This window comes from Rhea pennata, chromosome 26 (genome assembly GCF_028389875.1).
Source record: "Rhea pennata isolate bPtePen1 chromosome 26, bPtePen1.pri, whole genome shotgun sequence".
NCBI lineage: Eukaryota > Metazoa > Chordata > Aves > Rheiformes > Rheidae > Rhea > Rhea pennata.
The window spans coordinates 5034434-5059455 of NC_084688.1; positions in this window are offsets into that span (position 1 = coordinate 5034434).

Below are 25022 nucleotides of genomic sequence, written 5' to 3' on the forward strand. Positions count from 1 at the left end.
TGGACAGAAGTCCCTTGCTGAGCAGCCTAGAAGAGAGCGGGGAGCGTCACTGCAGAGGTGCTAAGATGTGAGATCCAAGTTTTAACTGGGCCAGGCCACCTAAAGTGCATTTGGCTCTTGTCCGGAAAGCCATGGCAAAGGAAGCCATCAATGCACCTGGGTGAAGGTAGTCTTGGCTCTGCTCCTTACCAAGCAGTGGGCAAAATCTCTCCTTGGTGCTTCACAGAGGGCTCTAACATGTAAAACCTTTGGCACATGCACTGCTTCCCCCACCCACCCGCTCCTGAGTTTCTCACCCAGCAGACAGAGGGTCAGTGGCAGGCTGCCGAGATACATGCGATGCAGCGGAGCTGCAAGGGACCGGCTCTCGCCCGCGTTGCTGTAAGCACAAACACATCCCTGCTGCTGCAAAAGGAGGTGCGTGCTTGAAGAAAGCAGGTCCGAAAGCAAACAAGTGAATTCTGCAGCAAATCTACGTGGGTCTCCGTGACAGTGATGTATGGTGCAACACGTCGTGTATGAAGCCTCATTCAGAGCCCAAATTAATCTTGTGTGGTCCCCGGCTGCCTTTGTCCCGGCTTCCTCCATTACCTTTGGAGCCCAGCGCTTTGGAAACGTAGTTACTGCTCAACATTAAAAGAAAATTTTTCTCTGTCTCCACTTGACATTTCATTTTTGCAAAGACAAAGTAACTATCACTCAGTGGGGGAGCGGCAGCTGCAAAATGGCAACACTCTGCTCTCTGCTCCAGACTGTGTTTGCTGGCGCTGCGGCTGCTGATGAGAGAAAACTAATTAACTCCTTGGACTGCTTCCTAGGCACCCAACGTCAGCAGCTACAAAAATCCAATGCAAAGAGGGCGTCCACTGAGCCCAGCTCTGCCCTTCACCTCTCTCCAATCACCTCTCTCCCAACCAGCAATGACTTCCAAGCAGGCTGACCCACAGTCTAGCTTTCCACATTAGCGAAAAGATTTTTTACCCCTTTACTACTACTGCTTTTTAGCTCCCAGTCTCTGCATGTTAGGTGCTGCTAGACCGAGCCCAGAGGCCAGCCTTTGCGTGGTATAGATGAAAGCAGCCTCGCGCTGAAGGAGTATTACGACTGCTCCAACATCAAATAAACATCATTAACAAAGCTCAGGCCGAACTCAGCTTTGCCCTGGGCCATGTACAGCTCCAACCACTTTCTAGGCTTTTGAGCTACAAGGGAGCAGCCCTCAAGTTGCACTGTGCGGGTGGGAACATGAGATCCCAGCAGCACGTTGCCCAAAGCTGCAGTTCTCCCCGAGCATGGGAATATTCACTGCCTGCTGCAGAAAACCACGGTGGACAAACCAAAGGCTCCTTCACTTTTCATCTGGCTTCTGCTCCAGCCATCACCAAGTGCAAAAAAAAAAAAGGCCCTGCAAGCCTGCTTTTGATGAGGGAGGGACTGACTGCTTCACACGAGGCAGAGGAAAATAACTTAATTTTAGCTCCAGTTGAGCAGGAAGGAGCAGATCACAGCAGGAGCCTGTCGACAGAAGGACTTCTCTGGACTCAGCATCTAACAGCATTTTCCAAAGAGATCTGTCCTGCAGCATGAAAAACGATTCACTTGCTTCGATACACTAGAGTCAGAACAGGCTGCAGGGAAGTGTCTGCCACCTCGGCCCCTCAGACGTGTCCATCAGCACTTCTCTGCCAACGCTAGTGGGGTGACTGCTCCAACTAGGCTCTTGCATTCCTCTCTTGGCCACTGAGAGTATCTAAGCAGGAGCTGAGGGCCTTGGAAAATTTAGTGCTGTGCAGAAGTAGTGATGGAGACTGCAAAGCCCCATCAACTCCCCGAGGCCCGATGACTTCTGCTGAATGCCAGCAAAAAGAATTTTTTGTTAGCTATTGGAAGTTTCTTTTAATATAAAAAGCCAGTTCCTTAAAATCAAATTTCTTACAAAGACACAGAAATCTCAGTTTAGGAAAGGGTACTGATACAGAGCTGCAAGAGCCAGAGAAAAACCTCCAGAAGAGCTGCTAGCCCTGTGGTTGCAGCCCTCAGCTGGAAAAGAAGGACCCTAAATCCGCTTCCAATGATTTTTTTATTTATATGTAGAGAGCCACAAAGAGACATTGCTGATGAGGTGACCACTAGCTGGCCCATCTGCACCCTGGGGGCCTACTAGGGTCAGGTCTGACCAAGCGATGGCAGGGAGTGCCATATCCCATGATACGGGAGAGCGTTTACTCTCTCTTTCATGGCGAAAGTCCAAAGTGAAGAAAACCTTGCCAAAACCACTCAATTTCTCCAGTGTGGAACAGTATATTTCATGAATGGCCAGAAGCCTGGCGGGATCAGCACCGTCTCTTCCACTCCCCCAACCTCATCACCCATTTATTGATCTCCATCACTAGCAAAATTTCACCCAAGTCATTTAGAAAGCGAGCAGAAAACTGGCTCAGCCAAGGAGCTGGGCCCCAAAGCTATTCAGCGGCTATTTAGGTCTCAAATCAGGAGCCAAACGCCTCCCAGGTCTGAGCACTCAGCACTTGATCATCTGCTCTTGAGTCCCCAGGAAGCTCGACCTCAAATATATTTTTTTAAAGCATCTGTCAGTATCTTCTCTGGTTGCAGAATAAACCTTTCACCTCATCCAATTAACAATTATATCCTTATAGCTTTTTAAAGAAAAAAGATTAGTTTACTTTTGAAGTCAGACAAAGTGGGTTTTCACTTCTCTTATTTGGATTAGTAATAATCCATCTTGCACCCAGCAGCTGTTAGCTACGGCATTCAGAATAATCCTGAGTGATTTACCTGTCGAAAGCTGTGTGCCTTGAAACTCGGCTTGTTTGGAATTGCTTGGGCTCGGCGGTCAGCATCTCCAGGTAGAAGAGGCTATTTGCTTTCTGTAGACATTAAATGGACAGCGGCTGCCTTGCAACATGCAATTTCAGACCATTAACTGCAGATGTACACACTGCGATCAGGCTGATATAGTATCAGAGGCAGCGTCAGAGGTCAATGGGAAATTGGGGAAAAGTTGGCCAAATTGCAAAAAATGGGCTCCTTTTCTAAGGGAAAATTGTGGGAAAATTCTCCCATTCTTCTGTAATGAGTATTGTGCATTACCCACCTATTTTGCGGCTTCTGAACAGCACCTGAGAGTTACCTTGAAGGAAACTTGAAGCACTCCTCATCTTCCCCCTCACTTATTCCTAAATTGCCTCAACTCTGCATCTTCTCTGGCTGAGACAACTGAGCCTGGGAGAAGCAAAGTTCTCTAAGCAGCAAAGCTACATGCTACTCTTGCCATTTTCTAATTGCATGGGAATAAAAGCAAGGCAGTTTGGAGAAATCCGTGAGCCTTTACTAAATCTGCAAGATCAGATTCTTCAGCAGCATTCAGAGCTTCCCAGCACCTGCTGCTCGTGGCTGCTTTTCACTGCATACTTGCATTCCTCTCCTCTTCCTCACTGCCTGCAGCGATCCGGACTGCACTGGCAGTAATCCTGCACACCAGGATGCGAACAGCAGTTAGTTGATGCAGTACCAGCTGATGAGGATCAAAAGTGTGCTATAAAATTTTCTAGTTCAATAAAACTTGCTGCAAGCCAATTCATCCTTAAAAGACTTCAGGTAGCAATACTATGGCGTATATAATATATATATTATATAGGTACCCAGCACTTATTGATTCAGCTGGCTGGTCCCTAAATGTTATTGAGATCTAATCCCTCATGAACCTGCATTTGTGTCTGGTTTGGCCACGGAGAGCATCATTTGGGAGCGCTGGCACACAGAGAGCTGCCAGCCCTTAATTTTTCAGTGAGGTGAGAAATGCCAGAAACTTTTGCTTTCATCAGTCTGCAATACCTTGTTGGGCTCCATATCAAGCAGTTCGTTTTTCTTTTCTGTTTTGTTGTTATTCTCCCAGACCAAGATCAACTTTCATGCATACAAACTGTAGCTTGGGGGAGATGAGAGTTTGAAAAGTTTTGTTGTAAGTGTGCAAAGTCAATCAAAAATATATCCCTCCCCCCCCCCCCCCAAAATGCTGCCAGTTCTGCCTGGAAATCCAGCGTGTCAGTGGACACAGACATCCCTCCCTCTAGCGACTAAATCCCGGCTCTACAACCCCCTCCAACATGCTTTGGGATTAGACATGCTTCCTTCCAAAGTTGAATATAAGGATTTGACACCCCTGCCTTTCCAAGGTTTCATAGCACAGGGGATAAACGAGGCTGAGGAAGCCCCTGTCACACTGGTTGGCAGCATCCTGGCCAAGCTGAGCAAGTCACAGCAGGTTTCCCAACTGGGGAGGTGGTGGGGGTGCTATGGAAACGTGAGCAAGGACTCCCTCACTTCTCCCAGAGGCTGACATATCCAAGTCAAGATATTTAATTTAAAGTTACTTGTGTGCCAGCTCTGCTTTTATCCTCAGATTTATTCATTTTTAAGATGAGGACACGACTGTGCTACAACACTACTGTGTTGCTCACAGTGAGCTCTGGAGATGTCACTGCAGCCTGTGCAAATATGGGACAACAGCTGGTGTGCTTCCCAGGGTCCCTTGGGACATTAAGGATGGACAGGTAGGAGGTCCAAGTTTGGAGGCCCTTGAAGGCCAACTGTGCATTTGCGACACAAAGTAACCAGGCTTGATGGGCACAGGCGCGATGGCCCTGCTGTGCTAAGGCACCCACGTACTTTCCAGAGCCCTGAGCAGATTCTGTTGCCACTGACATCTGTTGTGACAAAGGTTTATTTGCTGGAAGGTCTCAGCTCCAGTCCATGCCCAGCCCAGTCCCACCTCCTGCCCGGGGACACATCAGGCATGAGGAGTCCCAACAGACACAGGGATGGGTGCTAGCCTTATGAGAAGAGCTCTGCCTCCTACAACCATAATGAAGCAGGACAGCACAAGGAAGAATCTCAATATCAGGGTCATGCTCCCGTTCAATAGTCAAGGATGATTTAATTACAGGTGTGATGTCTAGCCCTTGACAGCATGGTTAATGGATTCCTGCTAGCAGGACCTGCTATCCATACACCTGTTTGCCAACAATACGCATGATGGATGGTGCACATTACAGGAAGCTCTTCAGCCCTCTCAGAGCCTGAGGACAGAAACAGGATGCAAACCCACAGATGAGCTGCTGAGTAAAGGCATGCCCTGAGGGCAGGGAACTGAAGAAAATAACCAGCAGACTAGTTGCCACACAGAGAAGCAGTGCTGAGGTGGCACTGAGCTCTGCTCTAGTACGTGACAAGCCCAGAAAGTGTCACTTAATGTCAGGCACATCCCTACAACCCAAACCACACACTCAGATGAGTGCAAAAGAGGCAGATCTTTGAGAAAGGGCCTGCAGCGACCCAGCTCTGCCTGAGGAGCTGCCATCCCTTGAGGCACAACATGGGTTTTGCCCTCCCCCCAAGCCCTGTGCACCTCCATATCCCTGTTCTCTGGCCAGGGAAGAGAAGGATTTGGGGCTTTTGTTAGCCAGCCCTTCGGGCAGGCTGTCTTTCTCTTGATCTGCAGTACTGCGGGGAAAGTGCTGCTCCTTCAGAGAGAACTCACAGTAAGGCAGGACTTGGCCCTCTGCAAGGAGGTGACAATCCATGGTCCCAGGCTGGAGCTCCAAAGCACTGGCTTCTGGCCCCAGTCCTCAGCCCCATCACATGGGGCCAAAGAGAAGGCTGTGTCTTCACCATACATTCTTCCTTCGGAAACTTCAGTCATACAGCTGGGATGTTTGGGACATACAACCAAGCCTTGCCTAACACTCCTCTCCTCACACCTCCAGGCTTCTCTTTCAAGCCCAAGCAGAACTAGAGATTTAGCAGAGAAATAAATCCCAGCACTCCACATTACAAACAGACACAGGCATCAGCAGCAAGTCTGCTTGATCTGAGCTATGAGCCTCCAAGGAAGGGGCCAGGGAGGAAAGTGCTGATACCAGTGCTGTCAGCAGCACAGAAATTGCTGCCATCACGTACTGACCTTTGAGAAATGCCAGCCTGGTCTTGGCAAAACTCCTCCTTCATTATTCGTTAGGCACAAGCCCAGCTGCAAAGCAAGGCTTCCTTGGACAGCTCTTCCGTGCAATAAAAGTAAACAGGTTTAACATATCACACCCCATCTCTGCAAACATTCGTCTCAGACTTGCAGTGCAGAGATGCTTTGGGCACTGCCACGAGGCTCACTGCAAATGTTGAACTGAATGCTAATGCAACACATTCTCTAAGCTCCAGCATTCGAAGGTGCTGATGGCTTGCTGGCCGTTAGAGTTCAGCTGTGTTACGCTGCCTTAGCTCCATGGGTTTTCAAGGAAGGGTATTCCAAGAGCCTGCCTGTCCCACCGTGCTGTCAGTGCCACCTGAGGGAGGAAAAAAGCAGCAGGGTTGTTTGACATCCTCTGAAAAGCTCTTTGCTCACTTCTCATGGCCCCGTCCCAGCTCTGCAAGCATCACGGCCACATTTGGTGGAGGGCTGCAAAATAGGACATTAAGGAGCTATTTCCACACTCAGAGCCCTCCCCAAAGGCCATACAGGTCTATGCTACAGCAAAGGAGAACACTGGATGATATGTAATAAAATACATGAAGTAGAAGAGACAGTCTACAATTGAACCTGATTTCTCATCACCTGCTCTGGACTAATATTCCAGGTCACTGCTGAGTCAGAAGAGGAGAAATGACTGCTGCAGCACACAAAGGGTGAGGCTGGGACTGCAAATCCTCTGTCTGCTATAACAAAAAGATTTGGTCCTGGAGACAGCACCAGAAAAATACATCTCTCTAAATCTTTTAATCTGCTTAGCTTTCCCTCCCAATCCTCTGTAGGTGAGGCACCCTGAGTCTGACATCCAAGCAGAGCAGAACTGCAAAGCTGTCCCAGCAATTCAGGAACTCAGTCTCTTGGCAGGCTCTGCTCAACCCCCAAAAGAGATGAGACACGTAGCTGGGACAGGGAGCTGCTGTCCTAAAACTTTGCTCCCTGCTTTCTTGGGGCAGCAGGCAATGCCCCCGGCACACGCTGCTCCAGGAGTAGCATTCTGTTTGGGGCTATTTCCCGAGTCCACGGAAAACCCATCTGCAGTTGGGACATATCTGAGCTCTCTGGAGTTAAAGCTTCTGATAGCTCAGGCAGCTGAGGCTGGTGAGCTGCCTTGGCCCCACATGGCAAAGCTATCAGAGGATGACACAGGCTGCCCAGCGGGATCACTGCCAGCCCCTTTTGGAAGTACTAGGAAAGGCATTTCGTGGTCCAAATTTCACAAAAGGGCTGAACAGAAATTACATGCTGAAAACTTTCACCAGCAAAGAAGGATTTTTGATCAAGACACGTGTATTACACCAAAAGGTTTCTTGCTCCCCATGGGAGTTATGGATGTAACTACAAGATGAGCCCTCAGTGAAAAGGCTGAGTGGGAAATCCCATCGGACCTCATGGATGCTGTAGTCCTGTTGTCTTCCCTGGGCCAAGTGAGGCTGTATCCGCAATGAGGTTGTGGATGCTCCTGAAAATCTGAGAAAGGTAATACACAGAGGAACAGCTCCCTGACCCAGCTGCCACCCAGGGAACCTGCACCCTGATGCCAATGGGCACAGCAGAGTTCTCACAGACCAACCTCACTCATTTTACCTGAAAAGAAAAAAAACTCAAGGTTCATTGAAAAAAATCATTTCTTTTTCCCATTTCTACTCACTGACCAAATTCAGAAACTGCAAAAGGGGAAGTAAAATTGAGAGGTCCACAACTCTCGAGGAAATCCAAGTGCAGATGAGGTCGTCACAGGAGCTTTCACATGAGTGCCTCTACCTGAACTGAATGAAAGCTGGGACAGTAACTCACACTTGCGCTGCTGGCGTGTGGGTGTTAACTGTACACATCCACTGTTTCTGCAAAGCAAGCCACTTCAGGAGAGAAAACTCCGTCTACCTGTGTGAACAGATTGCATGTCTGGTTTTATTCAGCAGAGAATAAACTGTTTTAACTGCATCTTCTGTTACCCAGTGCTGTTAGACACCAGTTCTTAAAGGCAATTTTGTGTAGTGAAAGATTCTGCACTGGCCAAGAAGTAACAGCAATTTTTGCCAGCATGTTACAGCTTGAGGAGCAAGAAAGCAATCTAGCTGAAGATGGGACACCTAATCTCATCATGCCATAACTCTGGTAAGTGGAAGAGTGTTTGGAGAGTCTTCCTTTGGGCGAGTACCATGAAAGATGCTTCCAAAGAAATTCTCACTAGAGAATCAAATACCTTTCCAGAAGTTAGATCAGACCTCATGGACACATCGCTGTGTGGATATGCACGTAAAGACAGCAAGAGGGAAGAACAGGTTCACACACCCTCAATCCCAGCATGTTTGTCCCAACACAGTGGCCAAGAAAGGCTCCAGATGACTTCTGCCTGGGAGCTATCTTTTAGTGAAGTGAATGGGGGGGGGGGGGGGAGAGGATCAGCCTTGATATCTGGAATTGTTCTCACCAGCAGTGTCTGCCTTTGTCTCTGGGGACAGCTCAGCAAACAAGCATTTCCAAACCATCATCTAAAATTACACAGATCAAAGCAGAGGAGACTCTTGCAAGGGAGAACACTGTATGGGCTGTATGGATAAGCGAGGTGGATAAATCTGAAATATTTTGTCTCTGAACTCTAATTCAGTAACTCCCCAGGAAGCCTTTTCTGGTGGTGACAGCGTCCTCAATCAGTAGGAGCAGCTATTACCTCCTCAGCCATCCTCTATTACTGCACTTGGTGTAGCTAATTAGTCATGTTTTGTGGGGAAGAATAGGTCAATATTTTAGTTTTCTGTGGCCAACTCGACACTGATAAGACAATTTTATGACTCCAGCAAGATTTCCATCTGCCTTGGGAGGAATTTTCTGGCAGAGTGGAGCTCTCCATTTGCCATCTGTGGGAGGGGAGGAGGGCCGGACTCACACAGTTGGAAAGACTTTCATCCATTAAACATGAGTGAGGCTCATTAAACCCTTTAAGCATGAGGGAGGACTGCACAGGAGAACGAATGCCAGTGCCAACAAAGAAAGCATCAGGGAGGAGAGGGGCATCATCAGCTGGCCTCCGTTACCTACTAGAGCTGATGCGACAGCCCTGCAGACCTTCTGGGACCAAGAAGCCCTCTCAAGCTTTGCTTAGGGGGTTCTGCAAGGGCCAGGTGCAGATGTGTGGCCAGAACACATCTCTAGTAGATAGGTCACATCTGGGATGCTGGGTCCCTCTAGCTAGGAATACTCAGAAGCCTCAGCTCCTGCTTTCGGCCCTGCTGCTAGAGCCACCTCCCCTCTCCATCTGCCCCAGCAAAGCATCGTTGCCACCTCATTGCTTGGTCAGACCCCCTACTGCATAACTCGGTAGTGGAGGAAGGATGATCAGGACTGGTTTAGGAGAGAGGCAGCAGCACCATGGTGGCTATCAGAAATCCTGCTGCAGGTATAGCAGCCATCCCACCTGTGCCCTCTTCACTCCTAACCCCAAGGGAGCATCACAACCTTTACAATCACCTATATTATGTCAGTAACATTGGTTTAACATTATCACTCCCATTAGACTGCTCACTGATGAAGGTTTATTACAGACTTTAATCACCTCAAAGCAGTGCCATACAGGTTTAAACGATTATTTAACATGAATTATTTAAGGTCTAGCAGGCTAGGAAGTTTAAATATGCAGTTGTTATCCATGACTATTGCTGATTATAAAAATGTTTATGCTTTTTTGTATCATATTAGCACCTACATGGCAATTTCCTAGAAGCAGAGTATCAGCATTTGGAAATGCCATTTAACAGAAGATCTAAGGCTGAGGGGATTGAGACTAACATGATGAGCAGCTCAGGGAGGCTGCCATACTAAAGGACATCACCAAACCCTTATATTCCCAAAGGGGGTTTGTGTGCACACAGCTCATCCTGGGGAAGAAAAGAAAATAAAAGCAGAAAGGAAAATAATAAAAGCCACCCCACCTCTAATCTTACAAGAATTTCTGCAGTAGGTGAGGTTTCCCCTCCAGCTTCATCTCCTGGATTTCTGTGAATGTGAGAATTCAGCTGTTTCTTTCCGTGACACCGTGGTATTTGGGCACCCTCTGTGCTGGCTGGCACTTACACTAACCCAGAACAAGGCACACAGGGAGCACGACAGAGAAGCATCTAAAATAGCTGAACTTGGCCTGCTGAGACCTGAATACGGTCGAAGCATGAAGGAAGGGTACCAAGCCCGCCCAGATGGGCAGAGCCACGTGGAACCATGAGCTCCAGTCCCCAAAAGCTTGGGGACACCTTCACCAGGCTAGGTGCAATGGATGGCATATGCACAGAGCTGCCCCAACGCACAGGGCTGCTGCTGCTCTCCTGATTATTTTGTCAGGTGGTTGTTGGGGGCTGGCAAGCTTCTGTTTGCAAGGCCCCAAGGTAAAATGCTGCACATGCGTTCAGGAGCCAAAGTTTTGGCAAATGAGTATTTTATGGAGCCCTGAGACACAAGCAGAAATGCACTCCCAGGAAACCTACGTGAAGCAAACGCACTTTATTCCAGCTAACACAGATGGACTGATATTTCCTGCTGCTATAGCAGTCACAAACATCCTCCTTCCCCAGAACTAATGACCGAGCACAATTAAAATAAGCTAGAGCCATTATTTCTTTCCATATGACTGGAATACAAAGCTCTAAATATTGTTTAGGCTTGGATTTTTTTCCCCTTTTCCCATAGCAAAATTTACAGCCTAGGATTTTAAAGTGAACTCATCTCTTCTACAAGAAGGATGTTTGTCTATTCCTCTCTACCACTAAACAATCCGTTGTTACAATCTCGCATTTATGTGCCGCGTCACATCCAATTGGGCCCAAAGAACCTTTACAAATCTCCACGCCGTCCCACCAGCAAGCCCTCCCACCCCGCACTGGGAAACAGTCAAAGAAACAAATAAGGGATGGAAAAAACAACATCGAGGCACTTCTCAAACAGTAGAAACAGCCACTGCTTGTGTCTATTTGAATCTGATTAAAGACGGGGCGTTTCGTTCCCTACACAAATAGGTACGTCCCCAAACAGCCCAGTAATACAAGCTGCAAAATGACTCCACGTTTGAAGAGGCTAACGCAGAGCAATCTAATAACAGACTAACTTCATCACCCAGCAACGATGGCAGATTGCATTAGCATGCCACAGCACTCGTTTGCTGGGATGGAGGAAGCTGTGCCACTCAAAACAGCTTGGGAGCTAATACATTAGCATTAGTCATACTGCCAGGGCAGTTACTGTACATTGCACTCGAGATGCGATTTGCCTCGATTGCGTGGCAATCCAGCAGGAATTGCAGGCAAGTGGCATTCGCCCCGAGGGCTGCAGAGCCTCCCTCTGCCCAGAGAGTCCCGCTCGGTCACACGGGTTCTGCACGTTGTGCTGAGAGTTCAAAACCTGATGTTCTCAGAGGGCTGGAAGTCAACTGCTCTTGTTATTTTATTTATTCTTTTTTTTTAAGCGATTAACTCAGTATGTTAATGAAGTCCTCCTGGCTGGCCTGGGAAATCTGTGGGGTGGACTCCAAGCCAGAACAGCTGACACTGCAAAGAGCTAAGGAGCAACAAGAATGCCCTGTGGCCCCAAGGAGGGAGGAGCTGCGGTTCAAGGCTAAACCCCACTAAAACCCGCTAGTTCTCATGAAATTTTAAGACCCTGCTAATTTCCACCCAGATGCACTGCCAAGGTTTGCTACAATATATAGTGTAAGGCAGTAAATGAAATAAGATGCTCGGCAGAGTTTACTCATTATTGCTTTTCCCATAAAACACAGCTTAAGCTTCATTTTACCTGTGTTCTTGCTTAATTTAAGCCTCATCTTCAATCTGCCTAACAACCTGAACAACCCTTTTTACACTAATTTTTTACTGCCTTAAACACTGCTCTCACCCTTGCTCATTTAATGCCAGTAGAAATGCCGGAGAAGCATCTTCAGACCAAACTTTCCACTAAGAGAGGTCGATCTGAACCACCAGAAACTGCAGGCAACTCTGCTGAAGCAGCAAACGCCAGCAAGCGCTGCTCACCCACATCCTGCCTCTGCATGGAGCCTGATCAGGGCAAGGTTTAATCAAAAACTCACTGACAACACTGCTGGGTAACCTGTTCATGACAGGCACTACTCAGCATTGCCCCAAACATCAGCTAGACACTTGCACTATGAACAGTCATGAGCAGGACAAGTGAAAAAACAAGCCCTGAGTCCTAGTAGTCACATAATCAGCATTTTCTTCTTGCTGGACACGCAAGGAAAGATGTGGGATTTTGGCTCTGCGTTGCAGTGACCTGGTTCCCAGACTGCAACAGGCAAGGAAAAAAGGGGATAGGAGAATCACAGCAACAGCAGGATTTTACTAGCTAGTTTCTCAGCAAGCACAAATTTAAAGGTAGGGTTTCCCCCCTCCAACTACTGTGTTCACAAAAGCAAACCTAGCAATACCCAGGGCATCAGGCCCAGACTTCTGCCTGCCTGCTTCAGCACCAAGATCCTGCAAGGATGCGATATGGGAGCTGAGGGCTGCTTGCTCAGCACTCTTGGGCAAGTCCAGCAGTTCCCCGGGGAAAGACAGGGCATCCCAGGCCTGGGACAGCCCTAGGAGGGGGAAAAAAAATCTCTGTGTGGACAGCGCAAAGACTGATCCCAGGTGCTCTGGCTTTTCTAGAGGACAGTAATTTTGAGGTCTTTGGAGAACTGTAGCCACAGAGGAATAGCTCCCTGGGGGCTTCAGAGGCTCAGATCTGGGGACTTCGTTCCTTCGCCCATGTGCTGTGTTTGAGACCTCATGCACAAAACCAAAGCAGCCAATTCCTTCCACACCATTGCAGTCTGAACCCTGCCCTGAGCCTGGCAGAGCTCCCATCAAAGCTTTTCCTCATCAGAAATCCCATCATTTCCAAGACCCTACCCCAGAGCACTCTTGTTTCCCCACAGGGAGCCTGGCCAGGTCATTTGGTGCCGCCTCTGTCTTCCACCCAAGCAGCAATAGTCACCCACCTTGCAACTCCCCTCCCTACACAACAGCACCCCTCAATAGTCAACTCTCCTCCAAGCCACACACCCGTATCAAGGCTGGCTTCATGGTTTTGTTGCTTTTTACCTTTCCTTCTTGTAAACTTGAGCTTCACATTCGTCCAAGCAACATCCTAAAGTAGAGATGCTGTGCCAGTTCTTATTGTTATCTGCAGCATTTCATTGCTTCATGACAATGTGAAAAAAACCTCTCATCTAATTTGCAGCTATGCTGGTATCCTGATGCAGAGCCAGCTCTGCCTGGAGCATATACCCCCTGCCTTGGATTAATTTTCTTGTGTTTATTGACAAATATACGTATTTCATTTGCTTTGCATCACTCTCCCATCTGTTGTTTGATGGGGACCTGCAGGTTAAATGCTTAGAGCTCTGCAATTGCACATGGAAAGAAATGCATGTCTGTGGGAGCGAGAAACAGCATGATGCTGTGCCAGCACATCTTGGCCCACGTCCTTCACCACAGTGCTCAGAAATGCTCCTCCAGCTCTTGAAGAACTGCTTTAGGAGAGCATCACGACTACTCTCCCCTGCCCAGGTAGGGCCACACATCTAAGTTACAAACTAGCATTAAATGTTTCCTCGGTGCCTCACCAATGACTTGGAGAAGCATCTAAATCCCTCGAGAATTGCTTCCTCCTGTGGAAGCCCATTAGCAAGAGGGGTTCACCTCCGGGTGGCAGCAGAGCAATGCCATCTCTGGGGCGTTCATTCACATTTCTACAGTTATCTTTTAACAGAATCAGGAAAGTTCAACTAAAAGTTTCCTCACCCCATATGTTTGTTTTTTGTTTGTTTGTCTTTCTGCATGCAAAAAAAAAAAAAGAAACAAAACAAACAAAAAAAACATTTTCTCCAGAAAGCCAGTTTTCCAGAAATAAGTTCATGAGAAGTTTCACATAGCCCTGACACAAGATCTTGTTGGCTTTGTATACCACGAGCGCCCAATTAACCCAGTCTTGCCCAAGCCATCTGCAACCAGCCTCCATCCTGCTTCCAAGCAGGTACCAGCACAACTCAGAGCCCTGAACCGCAGCAAGAGACAACGTCCTCCCACAAAAAAAAAAAAAAAAAAAAAAAAGAAAAAAAAAAATTCCAACACAGCCATGGACAGGGTGGAAAATTTTGTACAAAAACTTCAACCCCTTCTAGCTTCTAGCTCCTTCTGCAAACATCTGCACAAAAAAGGCATCTGAAGGTGTGCAGTGACGACCAGAAATGATGGATACAAAGAAATGCATTAGCAGCTGGTGACCATCTATCTCTTTGGCAGAGCCAGCTATCAGTGCTGGATACCCCAGCAGCCCTCAGGGATGTGCACAGACAGGAACAGATTCTCTGAAGCTTAATGATATGCAGCAACCTATTATCATCAGTCATATAACACTGATCTTTAAGAAATGACTTACCATCCTGTTGTGCTAGAAACTTGGATTTTCTAGGCCATCTTTTATATGCCATCCGCATAGCAAATATTGAATTTTCACAAAGTCAGCATCCTGCAATGAAAGAACATCCTAAATTCCAAGGTTTGAGCTCAAAGGCCTAAAAATGAAATGCATCAGCGAGCTGACCTTGCTGGAAACATGTACGTTATTCAGATAATCTCAGAAAAGTTATGAAGGTGCTACACCTGAATCCAAGATTCAGGGTAAATTTACTGCCTACCAATCTTTACATATAAAGGGAGGTACCTTCCAGTTATGACATGTCACAAAGATCCAAGTTCTGGGATTTTAGTAGTCTGGGACTCTCTTTTCTAGCAAAATATCAAATTACTTTCTAGGAGGAAAAAAAATAGCAAAAAAAAAAAAAAGAGTTTTCATTAAAAAAAAGAAAACTCCACAATATAAGTTCTGCCTGCTTTAACAGGCAATCAGTTAACATGAGTTTCAAGTGAAACCCCGTGCCCAGACAAATTCCTCCTTTTTCTTTACGGGGAGATTTGCATATGAGACTTATATCTCTAATAACATGCATTCCATAAACTCCCTCCTGGAGGAGGCAGTAACTTCAGCCATTAGGTGAAAACCACATAAATTCAACACCTAAAGAATTTTTACTTACCTCTAAGAACTCAGAATAAGTTCCTTTCATAAAACCTCTATTCTTATCCCTTTTATTTCCCTTCCTTTTATATCCTTGGGAGGAAAAAAATTACACAGCCAAGCAGAAATTATTGCTGTTGTTGTCAAACAAGGCATTCAGTCTATGCATTTGTTTGACTATTTCTTTTTCATCAGGCTAATCCCAGAGGCTGAAAAAAGTACCAACAATCTGCCTTGGGCTCAGTAAATTTGTTCAAGACAAAAGGCAGATTATCATAAAAATATATATATTTTGAGAATCACTTTGAGACCTGGAGCAATCCGTGCAGAGATATCCAGAGAAACTCAAACTGAACAGCTTTTTAATAAGCTACTGTTTAGTCTTTATCAACAGGAAAAAAAAAACACACTGTTTCACTTGATGGTCCTACAAAATAAGGCAACTTTTGCACTCTAACTGCCTCCACTGCTAATCCATAATGAGTAGCAATGGGGTAGGAGGGACAGAGCTGAGGAAGCAAAATGAAACCTCTGGAAGCAAATTTGCAGGTCCCTTTGGACACTCCACAGCTGTTTAAATGCTGCTTTCCCTCTCCGCAGGCAGTAAAGTGCTTCAAGACCCAAAGAGATGCTTCCAATACACACTACAAAGCCGATTCTTCCAGGAAATTCCTCAATTTCTACATGCTTTTCAGTGCATGCTCCATCTGAGGCCACCGTGGGTTTTCTGCAAAGAGAAATAAAACCAAGGAGCAAAGGGCAGTGTGCACTCATGGGATGCAGCCAGATCCTGGGAAATATCTTACCAGGTCTCTCTTGCAATCAATCTCGCTTAACCAAGTTGAACTCAGAGGTACAGCACGCTGGAGAACTTATTGAGAGCAGTAACATTAAATGACCACGGGAATTGGTGCGGTTGCAAATAAATCCACCACCCGCCCACAGAAAGGGTTTGCAGGGCACTCCAAGTGATGGATGAATCCTAGGGGCACAAGAGGACAAGTAAAATGATTGCTCTGTTCTTCCAAACAGCACTCACAGGAGCACCAAATACATACAGCACACTCCATGAAGCTTCTGGTGAGCAAGAAAGATTTGGAGAATAATGGAAGTATCTGAGGGTAGCTATATCGCTAAGAAAGTTTTACTTAAGATGGAGGAAAATGGAGGGGAGGAGAAACATAAAAGCTGTTTGTAAGAGATTTAAAACCAAGTCAGTCCTGCAAACACAGATTTTGAAATACTCTGTATTAAAGACCAGTATACCTTGGGATGAAGCAGTAAAGAAAAAAGAAAAAAAAAAAAAGAAAGAAAAAAAAGCTAACCTTCAAGTAGTTGCATGTGAGATGATTATGGTGCCAGAAAAAGCAATGTGCACATGGCAAGGGCTAAAAATCCCCAAAAGACAAAGCCTCCAAGAAATACGCAGAACATTAGAGCTGGACATGCTCACCAGCAAGAAGTTTATGAGCTGAAAATCAGGAGAATTTGATTCACCCATTCTCAGTTGTGGATTCAGACCAGGCTTGCTAGGCAGCTACAGCTGCTTGCTCTGAAGAGTAAACTCAGAGCAGAGGCTTGGACAACAGAACTCCCAAACCACAGGGCCTGCTCCATCATCCAGACACCTACCTCCAACATCGGCTGGGTAGGGTCAAGCTAACATGCCTCTCCTGCTTCATGGATGGCAGAAGATGTGCTACCTTTCTTCTGCTGTTCCACTTTGCAAAAAACACGTGCACATCAGCTTGAATAGAGTAATGCCCAGGGAGCTTCCTCATCCTGGGCACTACAGACTCACACACCATCCATCTCCACATAGCAAATCAAAGAGAACACCTTTAATAAATAAGTAAATACATAAAATAAAATTTTAAAAATGCCTACAGAGATCACTCAGCAAAGACCAGCACCCCTAAACAGACCACCAACCAGGCCAAAGCTTGAATATCCTTTGGGAAGTGACCAAGAAGGACTGGGTGGGAGCCAGGATAACAAGAAACACGTGGGGCTGATCATTGATCAGTGCTGGTCCTGACACAGCTGGAGAGCATCTCCCCACTCAAGCCCACATAGCCCAAAGGCAGTGGGAAAGTTTAATACAAATTTCTGGCTAAACCAAGGCTGCCTCTGAACTCAGCCCTCCCAGAAGATGTTGCACCTCCTGACAGCAAGAGAATTCCAAAACAAAACTGAAAAATTCTGCCCAAAATAATTAATTCTTTTCAGCAAAGGAACTATAAACAAATACATTTTAATTGCGATTCAACTGGAGCATTTTTTCCCAGCTATTTCAGTTAGAAAATCTATTGTTCTTGCAGAACAATGAACTAGTTTATGGATCCTAATCATGCAAAGCTAGCAAGGGGGTAGAGGGCAGGGGACAGGGAACAGAAATAAAAGTGTTGAAGGATGCAAGCAGGGAAAGCAGGAGATGATGCAGCAGACAGCATGAAGTCAGCAGATACCCAGCATTCGGATGAATACTCAGAAACTCTCATAAAACCAAGCACTGAAGGCAAAATACTGACAGTGTTTAGGGTAAGAGCAGAAAAGGTTTCTTTGAGTGAGATGGAAGAGCTTTTTCTCAATGGCATTATGGAAACTGCAGAGACTGTATGACTGAAACACACCCTGATGGCCCAGATATGGTCTATCTGATTCCAGTGATTTCTCCGTGATTATCCACTACCACCGAGCCTCAAGTAACCGTAGAAACACAGACTGCTGAGGAGTGATAAGAAGCATACAGAAAAGTGGTAGGAGGATGTGACAGTCCAACACAAACGAAAAAGCAGTTTTAGCCCTATGCCCAAGGCAGGCAGGTCTCTTGGCTGCGTTCAGCCTCGTCAACCAAACAGCTGAGGTTGGGTGAGATGGTGCCCCAGCAGATAGAAGAATTTTCAAGACACTTAAATTTCAAGAAACTTAAGTTCTGTACTCATGGGAGAGAGTTAGGCATCTGCCTTCTTGGGGAACCTAACTTCACCCCCTGAGGAGCCTCTAAAGGGAGAAAGGCTGGTTTCAGTCAAGGACTAGAAAGTCCAAGATCTTGGATTTCCCATCGATGACACAAGTCAGCTTCACCAGGGAAGAGATGCACAAATATATTTCAGGGCACAGGTGAGAGGAAAACCTGGTGAACAGAGCATAAGATTTTCTTCAAAGTGCCAGAGAGCCTAGCAGAGATAAGCAAAGCGAGAACAGATATGCAGGTCAAAAATGATTTACAGAAATATCTCACTTTTGATGTGGAGAGGCAGTGACCAGTCACTGATGAGGAATAACCTAAGCAAATGTAGCAACACAGGGACTGCTGTCCATCCCCAAGAACTGGAGAAGCAAGGTGGATGTGTTGTGATAAGTTAAAGCAACCTCAAGATTTTTTTTTGATTAGCAATGTTTTCTTTATGCTCTGAAGTCTTTTGGGAAGCGCAAGAGGGACTCAGCTCCCCTGCATGGGGTGTGTGATAGGCTGAGTTTCCTGAAGGTGCTGGATATGGGAGAGGAAGGGAGTATGGGACAGAGTGGGCCACCACTGCTCAGACCAGAGAATAAATTGTACCACGTTATTTCTGTGTATTTTCAGTTCTTACCAACCATTCAGCCTTGAAATTGATCTCTGTCACCAGGAATCCAGTGCACAGAAGGCAAAGGCAAAATCCTTCATGGTTAAATATGCAATGGTCACAAAGCACATGCTGCAGCGAGATATTGGGGTCTGCTTCTGGCTCAAATTGTTGTGTTCAAGGTTGATTCCAGCATTTTTTAAGTCTGTCCAGGATCCTGTTGCTGCATTACAGTAGACAAAACTCTTGGACTCATTTTTGAGAGAATAACTATTAGATCCTCCTCCCTATGGTATGGGACCACCCCAGCAGCACCTCGCTTACCCTCCCCCGCCTGCCCTGCACATTGGCAGCCTGGCAGACCAGAATCTTTTTTCTCTCCAAAAATTTGGAGAATTTTTCTCTCCAAGTATGTGGTCCCAAGGGGAAAGCTGCATGGAGAGCCTGGCAGACCAGAATCACTCACATCCTAGGACCAAGCACGAGACCCTCAGCCCATGCAGGGATGCTCAGCCTTATGTGCTCCTTCACCCTGCTCCTTCAGGGAATTTGAGAATGAGAAGCGGGGGCAGCTCTGTCCATCCCTGCAGATAACTCTGGGGAACAGAAGTGCTGCTGCCCAGCTGTGGTGCTTGCTGGATATCAATTGATTATGAGTCAGGTTCATTTATGCCTTTATCAAGTGATTTATCAAGTGATGAGTGGACAGTTCAGACAAACCAAATGAATTTCATTAGCATGGCACTAACATTTTGGTGCTTTAATAGAAAGAAGGGAATATAGGAAAATACAAGCAATGAGTTCTTCACAAAGCTCCTATCCTCCTTGCCTGCAGGCGGACAAAGTGAAGTGGATAATGCATCTGATTTTGCTATGAAGGTCTGTGTTTTGAGGCTGTCATCATTAAGAGGGCTAATATCAAGCAAAAAGACTTGAAATTTTAGTTAATTCCCTTGTTTTCTAGAGCCTCTGGTTCTCAGGAGGCTTCAAAGGATGTAAAAGAGACAAGTTATGTGTACCTCTGGAGTTTCTCTAAAAGTCTGGGAATGAGCCCAGCACTGATACTGAGACGTACTTTGGAACAGATGCTCCTGGTGGGCCCTGGGACAACCCTGCTTAGATATTCCTATATACAAAGTGAAAAGCCAGAAGGAGGTAACAGATGCAGCATCACATCAAGAAAAATAATGCAACGCAGCCAGGTACCGGGGATGAATATCACAATCCTTCACTGAAAGAGGTGGGAAGCACCTGAGCCAAACTGTAACAAGCGAGATGGGCTATGCTTCTGGAACCAACTTTCCCAGAGATCTTCCTGGCTGTGTTTTGCTGTTGGGATGGCAAGCAAAAATCCTGAATGAACTTTTTTGTCCTTAGATGAACTCTGACTTAAGTTGATCTGAAAGGTCAGGGCATAATCGAGTTCAGAAGCCAAGACTTGGTAGCACAAAGATGTTAAATGAATTGTCAAAGCCCAGGTTCATAAAACCACTATAATAATTACATCCTTCAACAGCCACTGGGACACATATTCTAAGTGTAGGTGGATGCATCCCATTGAGATCCCAAAGGAGAAGGGAAAAGCGAACGTGGCAGGGAAGTTTCTCATTTATACTTCTGCTTCCTCAGGCCCAGCGCAGAAAATGCTGAATTCTTGGCTCTGAGATGATGAATCACACTAGAGCATTTGAACAAGTCACTTAGTTGTTTAAGAAATTACTTTAAAAATGAGCAGATTGGACTAGGAGAGAGAACTAACTGAATTAACTGAACAGTGGGTAAGCAACGCCCAGGAAACTATCACTTCAGGTAATGCATCCCCAGGAAAGGTCCTGGTTTAAACTGGAAGATCCCTCACCCCAGACAGCGAGAGAGGGGACAGAAATCTTTGCAGGTTGGAGAGTGTCGACTGGCCCAGTTGTAAACATATTGGAGTGGGAAGCTGCTCCAATGGGGATCAGACAGACACTTAAGAGAGATCAGAGCTACTACGGAGCAGATGGAAAGTGCTACAGGTTTGGGAATTACAGGATTAAAGGCCAGCTTGGATCTGGAGTGTTCTGCATGATCCTTCTGTACTTGCTGTCTCTGGGGAGAGTGAGTCCTTTTCTTCTCCACTCGTGCTTAATCCCCCACATGCCATTGTTTCTGCTCAGCCTGCCTCCCTCAAACCTCTGAGATCCTCCACCCAGTCATCCAGAACAATATTCAATTGCAAAAAAATCAAGAAAAGGATGTATTTAAAACTTCCATCATATTTAATAACTGTCAGCTGCAAGTTGGTCTCTCCAGACACTTTCTATTCCTTAGCCAAGGTGAATAGTAAAGAGTATTCCCAGAGCTATTAAACTGACACCACAGCAGCAGGAGCAACATCACTTCTATGGCCAGGAACACGGAGAAAATCACTGTAAAGCTCACAATGTCGGTGACAGAATGAGAACTGCCAAGAACCAAGACTTTACAAGCAGTGAGGACGTGGGAGGAAGCCAGCGATGATTTGGTAGCTCAGCACAATGGGATTTAGAAAGGCAGAAGAAAAGAGAGCACGAACTATGGCTCCAGCGTCTGCAGCTTCCTGCACTGTGCAGCGTTCACGCTCCCCAACCTGCCCTCCAGGCACCCTGTGCTCGTCCCCTAAACTAGCACTACAGGGACCTAAAGGTAGAGGAGGTGAACCCCATCTATAGTGTGCAGGGCTGGCCTGCATGGGGAAAGTAGAACAAAATGCATGCGTGTGTCTGCACGCGCATACTTGTGCGTGCATTTTTGCGTGTGCGCACGCATGCACAGGGAGAGAGGCTTCTTTCTAGTATTTAAGTCGCTCTAAACATCTTTAACCCACAGCACAGATGAACACGGCTGTGCAGCCTCTCAGTAGCCTGACGCCCTCTCGCTATTCATGGTGCCTTCCCACCCTTACAGCACTGATGCTTGCAGCAGCTCACAGCCTTCTCTTTATCTCAAGCAGCAGAGACAGGAGAGGGCACGGTCCTGCCCCGCTCCCAGCAGGCTGTGAGTGATGTTTCAGCTGTCCTCTTCTGCAGGGCACTGGTTCCCCCCAGTGGGGTTAGGACATTGGTAAGTGAGAGGAGGAGAGCAGCTGGTTTCTTTGTACTGACAAACCCTCTGCTGACTTCCCTATCACTCCCATCTTGACTTTCATGGCAGGGATGGAGGAATAATATTGATGCACTCATCCTCCCCTTCTCCTGGCTCCCCTGGCAGCTTTATGGCTTTAAAGGGCATCAGCTAACATAGTGTGAAGGCAGGAGAGATGCATTTTCTCAGAATCGCAACTGATCGCAAATGATGAATGTAGAGAAATTAATGCTCAAAATCCTTCTGTCTCCCCGACTTGGAGATTGGATCTCCTCTGGCTTGGAAGGCTGAGCTTGTCCCTGCTTAGTTAGCATCTGGTGTTCCCTCTCACAAGAGCCAGCTAACGGACACTGCTGCTAACCAGTCACCACAAAAGACCTATCCCCGAGTTGCCCTGATTTGCACCTCAAGACACAGAAGAGAGGAAAAGGAAGAGAAAACCAACCTTAACCTACTGCAACGAGAGCCATTTCCCCCAGGAACCCCCTAGAAGGACAGCCACAATCCTGAGGCTGTGCAGACTGAGGACAAATTTTGCTCTCATAGAATTTATTCTTAGCTTAATAGGAGTAGCCCTGTGTTTTAATAAATCCAAAGTTTAATTGTTTTCTGTTGTCTTCCAGAAGAAATTGTCACTTTTCTGCTATGACCTAAATAGCTAACCTTCTGTTGTAAAGGTCAGTTAATTTTTGTTATTTTTATTCTCCATTCCAGCGAGTATCTTCACATGCCCGTGTGAGGCATGAATTTCTCAAATGATCTGACTCTGGTCCTGGAGTAAGTTTCATTATTATGCATCTATACCAAATCAGGTTCGTTGTGGATGGGAACTCAGACAGTCACTGGGGAGATTTCATGAAATTAATTATTTCTGCTGAGAAATTAAATCAGTTTTGCTGCATAAACTGAGTCCTGAGGTTAGACTTCCCCAGCCGAATCTATACAAATCTGCCAGCACTTATGACAGCTGTTTGGAGGCCTTCAGGGAATTTTTGTTTGTATAATGCTTTTCAAGCTCAAATGATCCCAAAGCACTTTGCAAATTCTTTTCCTTAGATGGTGTCCCCAGGCAGGGATAGTTGCTCTAAACTGCTGTTTAAGCTACCCTGAAGGCACCCTACAACCAGAGGGTGCTCCTCCACACCCACAGACATCTCAGTGGTCCCCTTCAGCTTACAATACTGTCACTGCTGGGCTTCCGTGTGCGGATGGGTGTTTCCTCAGCATGAATACTTCGGCTGTGATGTGTTGGCTCCAGCTGTGGCCAAATATGCCACTCTGGCTGATGCTGCTCAAGATGCAATGGTTATGGTCCTCACCTGCTCCCTGATCCAATAGCAGATCCCACTCTAAACAAAAGCTCTGTTGAATAATGTACTAAAATTTCCTTGTTATATTCCTGAGAACAGAGATGTCCATCCCCAAAGGACATGTGTGAATCCAGCAGAAGCTGGACCTGTGAGCCCATCTCTGCAAAGCTCGGCTGTGACCAGCTGATGATGTCTCAGGGTGCATATCAGTGATGCCCAAATCACCGCAGAGTTGTGTCTCAGGGAACCACTGTATGTTTCATTTTTGGGATTAACTTCACCCAGATGTTTAGCAAAGTTGCAGTAATCATGATGGATATCAGCAAAATTCTGGAAAGAAACACTTCATAAATCAAGACAATTTAAAAAACATTAGCATTCAAAGCATGTAAAACACTGATTTTACATCACACTACATTTTTTTGGTTGTTTGTTTGTATGCACCCTGAAGACAACAGCTATGCACCAAAGACATTAATTTTCATTACAAAGCTCCAGGCAGTGAATCAATCTTACCTGGGTTATGTTCAACCACAAAACAGAACAGCAGTGCGAGATCTAGCTGCCTGCATGGCCAGGTGTTACAGCTGTGCCCGTCCCTCTGCCATCACGTCACCAAGTCCCTCGCCATAAATACTTTTCTCCTCTCACAGGTCTATGATGAATGCAAGTATCTCATGACCTGCTTCATATTCATTTATTCTGCAAACACTTGCTCTCGGTTACCAGGTGCTAAAACTCATTTTTTCCAGAAAGCTTTTCCCTCCTCTGTACAGCACTGGCTGCTAGTGAAAATCCAAACATGCAAGGTGAGTCTGCTTCTTCCTGGGGAGCACGAGAGTTTGTAGCTTTGCCTGGAGAGTGATGAGCTAGAAGAGCCTCTGACTTTTGCATCTGTTGTTGCGAAAGCCTGGGAGCGCAGAGAGTCACTGCACGCTTTCGGGAAGGATGCGAAAGGCAGCAAGCTCCCAGTGCTGATTTGCTATTTGTGTTCAGTTCAGAGGCTAATCGGGTAGGCTTGTCCTTTCCCTTAGCCTAGAGTTTGACCCTGTGAAAAGCACAGCGAATAATGTCCTCCAGTAAATCAAAAATAAACCAGTTAATAAATCCTAAAGCGTAAGGAGCAAATGCAGAGGTGAGCCAAAGTGTTTAGGCTTGATGGTGAGGTTCCTAATGACAGATAGAGAGCAAAGGATACTGGAGGAGGGAGGGAAGGCAACTTCTCTCTGAAGTTGCATCAAAAGCTTGTGATTTTGCCTCATTTCCAGGGCATCCACTGCTTTCAGGGGTGCCTGCTGATGACAAGAGGAGGGTAGTGACCTGCTTTGGGAAGTCTCATAGCAGTCATTCTTTTTGTGTGACTAAGCAGAAATAACTACTCAATAACTACCAGTCTGGCCTGGCTCGGGAGTCAGACCTGTCCTTCCATGGAGCTGTCATTTCAGAGATGTAACATTAGTTTCTTGAAACAAGGTTGTTTCTTGCAACATCAGTTCTGAGGATCTAGCCATTTCACGGGAACATCAGCACTCATTTTTATTTTAAATAAGTTCCCAGCCTTCCTGGACTCAAAGAAAAAACTTGAAACACAGCTCAAAGGCTTAGATCTAAAGAAGAAATAAAAGGGATCTTATATTCCCTTTTTAAACATTGTTCTTTTCAAGTATATGTCCTGTTTTGGGGGTTGTAGCTCCCAATTGCTTCATGTATGGAACTGGCTGCTGACTCAGAGACCATAGGTGTGGAGCAACCCCCGAAGAGCCAAGGTAGAGGTGGTCTCACAGCACATGGCAGACAGATGCTACCATCAAAGAGCCACACTAGTCCGTTAGTACCACCGTGAGTCCTCTCGCAAAAGGAATTCAGTGACTGCCTTCCCGTTCCTGAGGATGAAACATTTTTCAAAGGTGCCCTGGCTTGCAGCCCTGGTAATAA